Here is a 9,320-nt window from a genome sequence, read left to right on the forward strand (position 1 = left end):
ATGTGTCAGTTTTCAGTTTTCCTGGAAGAAAAATTAAACTTTCTTTTTCAGAAAGTTTGATATGAGTGTCAATAGAGACGTATTTTAAAAAAAAACAACATTTACTTCACTTTGCTGCTATTTAGAATTGAGTAATGTAAAAAATTTTGTATCTTTAGATTAAACACTTTCTGAATAGTGGCTGATGCCAGAGTTTTGATGTTAGAAGGCAGAAAGCTGAAGACTGAGTCTGTAAAGAAATGTGACTTTCTTCTTCTTCTTAACAATCTTTATTTCTTTCCTGACACTGCAAGGCACAGTCGGGTAAAGTACAGAGTGGCCTTTTGGCTTATAAAAGGCAAGATTCCGAAATTAAGATAGAAACATCAGGTATAATGCCATGTTCTTGTGGCAAACAAACAACTTACAGAACCTTGGTCGTGAACCATGTTAAGTCACGACCCAACAGGTACAGCAAATTTGACAGTTGGTACATCACATGTGAACAGAAGGACAGAAGATACAAAACAAATCACCACACGCATATTACAACAATGTGGCACAAAAAGCTAGTTACTGGATGCAAGTCCTGCATCCTTCAAAATACTGCTTGAATAGATCTTTCAGTAGGAGGTAGTTATGACTGTCTGTAGACTTAAAACAAATGGCATTGAATCTTCTAAAATCAATGAATTTTATATCGTTAATTAAAGATAAATCTTAATTCACTGTATGCTATTAATAAAAACAGTTCAATTCTTTGCTTTTTATAAGATGTTCCAAGAGTCCTAAATCATAAAACTGATTAAATATGTAATGTAACTGATAATGTAAGAAATGCTTTTTTTCAGATAATACTTTATTTCTTGATTACAATCCCTGTTTTGGATAATCTGTATTATAAAAATAAAAAAACAACTTTTTTTAAAATGACCACAAACTTTTAAAATACAAAAGATTTAAAAACATGTTAAGAAAAATACAAACATACCATAGAGCCTGTTACCAGTGTGCATCTTCTAATAAACAGACGTTATGAATGTTTTTGAACTCTCAGGTTCTTCTTTAGGTAATAAATAACTCCTGAATGAATGCAATTCAAATTAAATTCAATTGGAACACCAGTCAGAACTCTATTGCATGGATATTGATAACATTATTCAGGCTGCACCCCTTTAACAGCTGTAGATTATTGTAAGTTTTTGTCTACGAGCGCCTGCCAGGCTGTTGACAGGGTGATTTCATCCTTATTGTTAATGCAATTACCATCGTTGAGTGTAGCCATGCAGATGTAAATAGCATCTAGCCAGCTAAGATGGTGTACGTGTTGTGTAGTGTGGATCACCTTTGCTTGATTGAACATTGGTTCTACGTCGAGGTCTGAGGCATAGATGGCTAGAGCAGAGGTGGTCTTCACGTGTAGAATATCCGCTGCATGTTCTTTCATTCTCACTTCTAGGGAGCGCTTGGTGGATCCTATGTAGACCAGAGACCAGGCTTCTGTCCCATCTATGGTCCATGAGTGGGATGGCGTACACACCCAGGAGTCATTCTTTGTTGGGAGTGTCTTTTCCGTTCTGTAAAATGTCAAATATTGTAGCACATTTTCTATAAATGATGCAAATATTTTTTTTCTTAACTATCTCAGAGTATAACAATTTCAGGTACGGATTGTAAGTAACCAGGATGATACTGGGTGGAACTTTGTTGGGTACCTGGGTTGGGTCTAGTTTTTGGCAACGGTGCCATCTGTGGATCAATTTACGTGTGATAACATGTTAACCATGTTCTTTGGCTACATGTTCAATAAGCCTCAGCTCGGCTCTGAGAGCTATCTGAGAAGACGAGTGTGTGTAGGCCCTCCTAATTAAGGTATTAAAGGCTGCCATTTTATAATGTGGAGGGTCACACGACCCTGCCAGTATATATAGATGTTCTGACCCCGGTTTACGATATACTTCCGCGTGGATTGCTGTTTGTTCAAACTTGATGTTGATGTTGAGGAAATGTGCCTCAGAAGCCTGAGCTTGGTCTATCTCTAGGGTCAAGCCATATGGGTTATCATTGAATGAATCGACAAATGCTGATATGTTTGGCTTTACTCTTCATAGGATGAGAATATCATCGATGTATGTACCTTTCTATATAATACGTTGTTGGGTAAATGTTGTGGGATGATCTTAGATTCTAACTGCCTGACCACAATCTCACACAGATGATCTGCATTGGGGCTGCCCATCGGGACACCTCCCTTGAGTGTATGTAACGCTGTTGAATTGGAACAAGGAATTTATAACATAGTAGATGTGCCAATTCTAGTATCTGTTGGTGCATAGTACTATCATTAACAATGTTGAAAAGTACATCTCTGATGGTGCAAAATGCTGATGGGAGTCTAATAGACAAGTACAGTAACTTAAAGTCTAAAACCATTATGAAGGCAGGAGGCACTGATATTTCCTCGAGGAGGGATACAAGGTCTACTGGGTTGGTCAGAGCATATGGGTATCCTTCTAAGTGGGGTAAAAGTAGCCTGTGTGTGAGCTTCTCCAGTTTAATGGTTGGTGCCCTGGCTTTATCTATAACTGGTTGTAGCTGTTGTCCAGGTTTATGGATTTTCACAAAGGCAAACATCCTAGGAGTATCTGGAGATTCGATTGTGATATTCTCTAACTCAAGGCGTTTGGCGAGCTTCGTACTGGCAAAGTGTTTAACTCTCACCTGTAATCTGTCAATAGCCTTGTTACTTGCAATGGTACATTGGTTGCGGTTTACATGCTCCTCTAATAGTCGATTGTATGTATCACGTTTCATGAGGACGATAGACTTAGTCTTGTCAGCTCTGACCAACGTGACATTGTTGTGGTACATCCAACTTCTTGTGCGCTCCAAATTAGATCTCAAGCGTTTCATATCTTGCAGTTGGGTGGATTTTTAAGCATGTGAAGTGGCGTTCCATCTGTAGTATTCTTTATCAATATCAGGTAATCCACCAGTAGAGATTCCAATTCAGGGATAGGGTTTAAGTCTTCTGTGGTCGGAGGGGTGCAAACTTAAGTCCTAAACTCAAGACTTTGACTGCATAAGTTGGTAACTTTAAGTCGTCCCAAACAAGGTACGGGAATGAGGGTTGTTGCAGCTTCCAGGGTGTCTGCATCCTTATGATCTATTGGAGTTTCCGTTGGTAGCGCTTCTTTAAAGTGTTTGTTAGTCTTTCCTATATGGCTACAAGCCAAGTGTTCTCTTGGGCTAAGGTGTAGGGACTCTTATCAAAAAGTGTGTTCTTGATCCTGATTAGTTCTGCGATATTGGTGTATATGTGCTTCCTTGTTGTGTGGATGGCTCTATTGAAGCACATACTCTGCACTTTAGCAAGTAGTGATTCATTACCCAGTGGGAGTCAAATACGGAAGGTAGCACTTTTTCTTTTTTGCATTCCATCAGAAAGTCATATCTGGCTCTTGCCTTAGTTAGGCTTATGAGCATTCGAATGTATCTATTAGCCAGCATGGCTAATTAATCAAACAACATTGATATTACACCGGAGTAAAGTAAACAAACATACCATAGAGCCTGTTACTGGTGTGCATCTTTAATTTGAATTGCATTCGTTCAGGAGTTATTAGTTACCTGAAGAAGAACCTGAGAGTTCAAAAACGTTTGTAATGGTCTGTTTATTAGAAGATGCACACCAGTAACAGGCTCTATGGTATGTTTGTTTACTTTACTCTCGTGTGGTATCAATGTTGTTTTAAGAAAGATACATTATAGAAATACCAAATATATAGAATTTTAATTTACAAAATGAATAAAAGTTTCTTACATTAATGTTTTAGCATTCACAATTATTTTAGCAGCAGTTCTCTGTATTTCCTCTAAGCTGGGACTTAATTTCTGATATTTTCTTTTTACATCTTTATCTTGAAGAGAGTTCTTTTCTGAGGGTCAATTGTTTTGTTACCTGGTACTGAATGGGCTGAAACAAAAGAAGACTTGTCTGTTGCATCAACAGCTGAAAGCTGTGGACCCAAAGATTTTAGAGCTTTATTACTACTTCTAGTTGGCTCTCAGATATCGATTCCAGACCTGCTTCAAGATTCTTAAGAGCTTTCCTAACATTTTCTCGCAATCTTGAAGGTGTTGAAGTTGATGGTGTGTATAGTTTGTCTACAGGCAATGATGTCTTTTCCTTTCTTTTATCTTCAAAAATAATCAATCTTTGTTCATTTTTTTCTGTACTTGATGAATTTATAATTCATATTGCAATTCTGTGTTGATGTGTTGTTCATTTTCTTTATGTTCTGTTGGAAATGGTTGCAGTGCTTTAGTCTGAAGATATATGCAAACTGTGTGAATATGTTTACACATGTTCCAATGAACTGTTGAGTCAAGACATGTACAGGTGAAATGATGAATACATGCTTTACAGGGAACACACACTATCTGGCACTTGCAGCCCTTAGTTATTTCTTCCACATGGTAAAGTTCTCTCTTTGATGAAGATTCTACAATCCAGCCATCTTCTTGTTCAAGGACCTGCAAACTTAAATTTTCACTCAGTTTATGGCACTTTCTTAAGTCTCTTAATTTTCTAGTAACTTTGCCTTTGTGAAGTACTATCAATCAGTCAAAAGTTTTACAAACTTCATGATAGCATTTATAGCCTAGTCCAGTCATTTGACATTTTTGCCATGTAAATAAATGTAGGGTTGCCGACAGGGTGCAGACTATGTCAAGAGGGTCGAGCGGTCGCAAAGGGTCATATGTGGGCGATCGGCACTGAGACAGACTCTACGGTTACAAGAAACCGTTTATTTGACACGAAAGAAGCTTACAAGATTTCTGCGATCTTGGAAGTTCTACATCGGCAGCAGCCACTGGGTCTTCCTCTCCTTTCCAAGATAGTTCCATTTTGAAGGAGTGTCCCTGGGTCGCGAATGGCCAGTTCCCTCGACGTCTCGACAACTCCAGGATGATGCGGTTGACTTCCATTGATGGAAATATGTCGATCCAAGGTCGGGAGATGGAGACAAAGATGGGCACGAGACACACACACAACAATAGATCCATCACATGGAACTTTCGGGAGAAGAAGCTGTCTCGTCCTTGAATTCTCAGGTTTTATCCGTTTTCCTTCGCTTCCACTTTCCGATTGGTCTCTCCTTGTCACCTGGTGACAATTCGAAACCTTTCGGAGTCACAGGAGAGATCAAAATCGAAGTTTAATTTGATTCCCATTCGGAGATAGACGATCTGCGTTTCTCCATTGTTCTATTGTTTAAAAGTTTGCGTCGTTTTCATTAAGAAAAACTATTTCTAACTTCAATTTTTTTTTCTAAGAACAAGATAATTTTTTCCTAAAAATAAATGATTTTAATGTGCATTTCAGTGAGGTTCGGACCTATCCGGAGCCTCACATAAATATATTTCAAAGTCCTGTGCATTCTTTCCAAATGGGCATTTGTGTTTAGACCACTCCACTTCCTGTGACAGTAAGCCCATAATGTGGGATTTTTCATGTATACATTTACAAAATATGTAGCAAAATCAATGGTATCTGGGTCTTAAGATTTTTCATGATCTCATCTGCCAAGAGATAAAAAGCATCTTGATCTCTTTCTTGGAATAACACTCGTAATTTTAAGTAAGTTTCTGCTTGCTTTTCTGTGATAAGAATTTTATTGAGATTTCTTCTCCATGCTCAATCTACATGCCAGGTGCAGAAGAGTCTTAACTGAGGATGATTCATAACTTGAATCCAAGCATTGAAAAATGCTTCAACCATGTCAGACATGAAAACCTTTGGAGATATTATTCCAACTTTTTCTTTAATGCTTTCAAAAAATAACTCATAAACAAATTGATCAGTCCTTTTTGAAATAAGAAAGGCACATGGAAATCCTTGTCTTATGTCATCAATTATCAATAATGTGGTTAGTTAAAAGACATAACTGTTCATCCATGTGTCCCATCTATGCATATACAATTTAGTGCTGACTAAATTGTTGCAACATGTGCTGCTGAATATCATTCATTATTATTAAAACAAAGTCTTCTTTTACTAATTTTGTTTTATGTGAATAGATGCCTTGGGGTTTATAAAATAAAACACGAGTCATTATCAATTTTCATTTCATTTACTCAAACATCTACAGCAGTGGCGTAGCATGGGTGTCAGCCGCCCGGGGCGGAGGAAAATTTCGCCAACCCCTTATTTAGGTATTATTATTATTTATTGTGAAATTTTGCCGCCCCTACCACCCCCACTACGCTACGCCACTGATCTACAGATATTCTATCATCTTGGTGTTTTGCACCATCTTTTTGCAAATTATATGTTTGTTCATTGTTGTAGAAATCTTTTTTTGTTAACAGATGTAGTCTCTGAAGTGTAGAATCAGAGAGAGAATCTTTGACTTAATCAAGAATGACATTTAATGGTATTTTTTCAGCTATTTTACTTGTTAGTGAGAAAATGTTCTGATGCTGTTAAAGTTAAATGTCCCATGTCTATGTCATGATCCACATGTGTTTTTGTGAATTTTACAGTACATTCACCATTTTCTTTTTGAATGATCTTCATTCCTGCTGGGCAGTAAGCATTTATTTTGCCTCTACCCTGGGTATTAAGATGTCTAATTCCATTATTTTGGGTGTATATATTCCAGAGCGTTGACAAGAAAAAAAACAGTTTGACTTGTCCTGCATACCTTGAATCAGGACCCTTTGTAGTTTTAACAAATTTAGTATGACTTTTGTTCAGTCTCTTCTTTCCATGCTATAAACAAGTCTATTGAAGAAAATGTCAGTATTTCTTCTTGTATTGTTAATTCATGAACACTGTTAAAATATAAATAAACGACAACTAACCCGTTATACATAAAGACCAACCACTGCCGAATTATCGGGCTAGAAATTATTAATACAGTAGAGCATCGGTTATCCGACTCAATTGGGGACTGGGGTTGGTCGGATAACCGAAAAGTATGAAAAAATACATTATTAGTATACTATATTAGTATATCGCTATTAACCTTCTTCGCGTTGAATTTTCATCGATGTTAAGCCTAACAATTTTTTTTAAAAAATAATAATCGTCGCTATTGCATCGTTAAAAGTTATTTCTTTATTTTGCACAAAATAAAAATAGAAAAATTCAGCCTCGTTTAAATACTGGCCTCCTTTCATGGTTGAGCCAGTGTTGCCAGCTAAAACACGCAAAAATTTAACAAAAATAATATTAAAGTAGCCAAGACATAGCCAAATATTGTAGCGCACACCACTAGCGGACATTTGAATTTGCCGACTAGAACGCGGTCGGTTAACCGATGTGACGGTTGATCGGGGGTCGGATAATCGATGCTCTACTGTATTACTATAGCCATTTTCTAGCCCGATAATTCGGCAGTGGTTGGTCACTGTTAAAATGTTCCAGTAGAAGTTTTTTGGAATAACTAGCACCACACAGACCACAGTTCAAAATGTTCGAATTATCAGGTGTTTCAATTATTTCACCATGGTCATTCAGATGATGATAACATAGCCGGCGAATGTGATTGAATTTCCTGGAACATAAATGACAAGGATAATTAAACACTTTTTGCAACTTCTTTGGATTCACTAACTCGCTCACGTGATCTGGATGACAATTGTTTGTATGCACTTTTAAATAACGGAACTCTTTAAAGTCTTTCTGCACAATGTGCATGTGTAACTATTTATAATGTCAGTTTTCGCAGAAGCTGTAAGTTCAGGTATTCATTCATGATGTCTGCCATCTCATCAATGAAGACAAATGCTACACACATAAATATGAAATAAGCCTAACAAAATAAATATGTAAACTAAAAACTTAATAAATGAAATTTGCAAAAAACTGATTGCTAATAATAAGTAAAATCATTAATAAAACAAAATTTAATAAAATAAATTTTGTATTTAATAAGCTACGATTGACATCATCTCAGTGTCTCCAAATTTTTTTTCAGTGGTAGCTAGCATTCTAATTTTATTCGTGGCTACTTTGAATGCTCTGTCGGCAAAATAATTCATTTTATGATTAATTTTTACAATTGATACCCTTCTTTGGTCCCTAAAAAATCATAGATTCTTCTTTAACAATACTATTGGTAGTATGGGTGCATCTTTCTTTCACCGTCGTTCCTAAATGCCTACAAACATCAGTGCACTCCTGCAGAGCGACTGCTATTAACGAACGCACCCACTCGGGACATTCCAATTTTCAACGCTGACTCAGTGTTCATTAAAATTTGTTCCTTTTTTCAACGTTGAGGTATCGCTGTTGTCAGCGCTGACTCAACGCACTCAGCACTCAACAGATATGTTGACTACTACTTTCCAATGAATTATGGATAATTGGTGCGACATTTGAATGAAAAATGGCGACAATGCAGGAGATGCATATTACTGTTGATTAGGGTTTCTTATTTCCCGGTCTTTTGCTTGTCCCGGGATTCCGGGATAAAAGTGAACTGTTTCCCGGGATCCCGGGATATAATAAATTATTTTTAAAATATAAAAAATATCTTGAAATCGAATGATATCATTATTTTTCATTTTTTAAAGTAATTTAAGTGTTCTACAACCTCCAAAATCGTATTAATAATGATGTGTAAAATATGTATTAAAAATACCTTTGAATTACGTAGAAAATTCACAAATAAAAAAAAATTTGTTAAAGTTTGTTCGAAACTGCTTATAACAAAAATTGCCTACGAATTGAGTTAAAAATTTAAAGAAAAAAACTGAACTTTGATCAAACTTCTAACTTAGAAAATGATATTTTTTATTTAAATAAAACATAATACAAATATTACTGTAAATTTTTATAATGAGATTTTAAGAAACAAAGATGGTCGATACTCCGATCACTCAATCTGGTTCTTAATTTGGTAATAAAAAGTCCTGCTGCCGAGAATGCCCTTTCTGATTCAATCGATGTGGGTGGAATCGTTTTTAACGCATTTAACAGAAGACAGATGTTGTGTGTTTTTTCACCTGTAGCCTCAAAGATTTCTATTTCGTTCTCGAGACGCGTTTCAGTACTGCTTTTGTTGTCCACTTTTCTTGATCTGTCTATCTCAGCTTCTTTGATAGCAGCATCAAGCTTTTCAGCTAAAGTCATTGCAGATGAGCTTGCGACATCTGGTAGTTGATCTGTATCACCGGAAGTAGAATCAGTAGATACTTCAAAAAGACGATCTAACATCTGTTTTGCTGATAAAATTAACATAGTCTTGGTTGGTAAGGCTGGCAAACTTTTTTCACTTGGGAAAGTTGAAACTTTTCCATAATTCTTTCCACTATTGAGATATTGTATG

This window comes from Centruroides vittatus, unplaced genomic scaffold (genome assembly GCF_030686945.1).
Source record: "Centruroides vittatus isolate TY-2023 unplaced genomic scaffold, ASM3068694v2 contig_1019, whole genome shotgun sequence".
Taxonomy (NCBI): Eukaryota; Metazoa; Arthropoda; class Arachnida; order Scorpiones; family Buthidae; genus Centruroides; species Centruroides vittatus.